General features: G+C 41.3%; 1 non-coding gene across 1 annotated transcript; it reads right to left on the bottom strand.

Moving 5' to 3' along the window:
* Window positions 1–1,768: 1,768 nt before the first annotated feature.
* Window positions 1,769–1,841, bottom strand: Trnaa-cgc (transfer RNA alanine (anticodon CGC)). Its single transcript has one exon. It is a non-coding gene; the product is annotated as a tRNA-Ala (tRNA).
* Between the last annotated feature and the right edge of the window lie 1,675 nt (window positions 1,842–3,516).

Genomic DNA, 3,516 nt, shown 5'->3' with positions numbered 1-3,516 from the left:
TCGTGTACTTACAAAGAAAGTGGTCGCTTTGACGACATCGGCGGTTCTAAGTATAATACTAGTTCCGGCGGTTCTAGTGTTAAGTTAGATTAAGTAGTGTGTACGCCTAAGGACCGATGACGTCAGCGGTTTGGTCCCATAGTCATTACCACAAGTTTCCAACTACCAGAACTACTGGTCTGTGTTTTACAATGTCATTGCGAAATATTCTACACGAGATTAGTAAACTTTAATATTGATGCTACGCGTTTGAGAAATGGAAACATTTTGCACCTGGACTCTTACTGAATCTGTTGATACATAATAGTGATTTCGGCCTGTTACGCCGTTTTCAAGTGACAGCTGTAACGACATGAATTACTTTAAGGCCGGTGCTAATTTAAGAATGCGTTACATAATCAAATGGTAAATAAAAGTTTGATGAGAGTCTTCGTCATTTTTAGAAATACTGCAGAACTGTGGACGCAAGTGACCAGAAAATAGTGATGTTACATACCATTTTCCTTTTACATTTGAATTGAACCACAATTGAATACCAGATAACAATCTGTTTCATTTGCCATTTTCAACTGTTGGACATCTGCCAGCTGTTATGATCCGCCAGCACCTACTGAGCCCATGACTTATTGACTTTTTCTGACAGTTCGTCTCTCACTTTAAAATCTTGGTAGTTTTTCAACATTAATCTAAAATAATTCCTATCAATTATTTTATACTATGAGATACCGATTTCCTTAAGATCTTTATGACCTACTTGGAACCATCCCAATCTTTTTGGATCTGGCCTTATTAAATACCAGACGTCCTTTGTAAGACGATATTTAGGCATTGTGAAGATGTACGCATAGAACAACAACCTTTGCTTCTAGTCGATGACATTACTGATTGTGTCTCTATGTACAGGTTCTCATTTTCCTTGAACATATGTGCCCACTCATTCATCTGTTATGTCGACTAGTTCCCATTGATTTATAATCAGACTTTGCAAAGTAGATAATCCTTCAGTGTGACTGGTGTATCGTAGTAACTTAACTTGTCCCCAATGCTCGGTGACATGTGATTATAGAAGTTTTGCATCACTTACATGTAAACATTTCCATTTCTAGCAAGAATCTCTCTGCAGCGCAATGTATACCTGTGTGATACGTTACAAAAGCTTCAAAATTTTGCATAGGTTACATACTAAGCATCACAGAAGAAAGCTGCCTAAAGTAGTGTAGTTTTTGCGGTATTCGGACAATCTGCATTGTTACCGGTTTTCCCCCTTGCCCCTTTCCCTATGACGTCATCAATGAGATATTGTTGCCAGCTTTCCCATTCCAAACCTTTATAACGTCTCAGACCAATTCACTTACACACTGATGGAAAAAGCCCCAGCATCAAGAAGGATTTGTGTGACATAAACGAAAGTCAGTAGGCGAGTTTCTACACCTTAAAGGTGGTATCTATTTAAATTTCGCTGCAGTCGCATAAGAGTGAAGCTAATAGCGCCACTGTGAGGGTACAAATGAGGTCGCCGGTGATTGGTTTTCCAGTTCAGGGGTTTACAAACTAACTTGTAACAACAGTCCTTCATATTTTAATGGTCAAACAGGCAGAGCTGTGGTGGTGGTGGTGGTTAGTGTTTAACGTCCCGTCGACAACGAGGTCATTAGAGACGGAGCGCAAGCTCGGGTTAGGGAAGGAAATCGGCCGTGCCCTTTCAAAGGAACCATCCCGGCATTTGCCTGAAACGATTCAGGGAAATCACGGAAAACCTAAATCAGGATGGCCGGAGACGGGATTGAACCGTCGTCCTCCTGAATGCGAGTCCAGTGCGCTAACCACTGCGCCACCTCGCTCGGTGGCAGAACTGTGAAAACAAGATGTAAAGAACACCTATTAGGTAAAAAAGGAGCGAATATACACAATTCCACTTTTGCTGAACACCTCCTGATAGGCAGTCATACGCCAAAACATTTAGAAGACACTGTTATCCTGCACAGAGAAGACAAAGGGCGTAGATTTGATCTGTGGGAAAAGTTACAAATTTTCAAACATCTTGAGCTCAAGGGCGGTAATATACTGAACGACCAGTTGAACCTTGCTTGTAGACAATTTTTCAAAGGCTTTAAACCTGTACTGTTTACGGTATAACATTAATTCTGGTAACCTTACAAGGGAACCTCCCCATCGCACCCCCCTCAGATTTAGTTATAAGTTGGCACAGTGGATAGGCCTTGAAAAACTAAACACAGATCAATCGAGGAAACAGGAAGAAGTTGTGTGGAACTATGAAAAAAATAAGCAAAATATACAAACTGAGTTGTACATGCGCAAGATAGGCAACATCAAGGATACTATAACCTCAGGAGCGCCGTGTTCCCGTGGTTAGCGTGAGCAGCTGCGGGACGAGAGGTCCTTGGTTTAAGTCTGCCCTCGAGTGAAAAGTTTACTTACTTTATTTTCGCAAAGTTATGATCTGTCCGTTCGTTCATTGACGTCTCTGTTCACTGTAATAAGTTTAGTGTCTGTGTTTTGCGACCGCACCGCAAAACCGTGTGATTAGTAGACGAAAGGACGTGCCTCTCCAAAGGGAACCGACAACATTTGATCGCAAGGTCATAACCGATTCCTCCACAAAAAAAAACACGTCTGATATATTCTATACGACACTGGTGACGGCATGTGCGTCACATGGCAGGAATATGTTGTCGACCCACCTAACTTGTACACTTGGTGAATGGGTAAAAAGATTCTTCTACCTTGCCCGATTTAGGTTTCCTTGTGGATGTGATAATCACTCCCAAAAAGTGATGAAAACATAAGAGTTTGTCACATAAACTGCAACAAATGAATGCAACAGTTTCCCAGTCGGACAGTTTTCCCTGTGCTCTGTCAAAACATCTTTTTAACATTTTCAAATTTTTCCGTGTGTAGACCGTCAAATCCTGCATATGTCCAAGCATATGTCCTGGAATTTTGGAGAGCGAAGTTGATTTTATAAAAAATTAAACTTTTAACTCGAGGGAAGACTTGAACCAAGGACCTCTCGTTCCGCAGCTGCTCACGCTAACCACTTTATTTTTTTTAATTTTTTTTTTTTTTACACCACCACCGCTCAACACCACGGGACCACGGCACCCGTGAGCTCACATTATCCTTGATGTTGCCTATGTTGCGCATGGACTACTCAGTTTGTATATTTTGCTTATTTTTTTCATAGTTCCACACAACTTCTTCCTGTTTTCTCGATTGATCTGTGTTCAGTTTTTCAAGGCCTATCCACTGTGCCAACTTATAACTAAATCTGAGGGGGGTGCGATGGGGAGGTTCCCTTGTTAGTGGTTTATTTCCTCAGGAATCTATTATGCACCCCCAGTACAAGCTCACTAACCCTCATGTAACGGTGGTTTTGTCGCGATGTATGTTTGCTACTACATTGGCCCTTATGTGATTTTGCTGGCTCTAAAATTTTAGTTTTCCCTGTGAATGTGTATTAACAGGATCGTGTACCAGTGCTCGTAATTCTATCTT

This window comes from Schistocerca nitens, chromosome 4 (genome assembly GCF_023898315.1).
Source record: "Schistocerca nitens isolate TAMUIC-IGC-003100 chromosome 4, iqSchNite1.1, whole genome shotgun sequence".
Classification (NCBI taxonomy): Eukaryota; Metazoa; Arthropoda; class Insecta; order Orthoptera; family Acrididae; genus Schistocerca; species Schistocerca nitens.
Note: the sequence above shows the minus strand (reverse complement) of the source record. Positions and strands in the feature narration are given on the sequence as shown.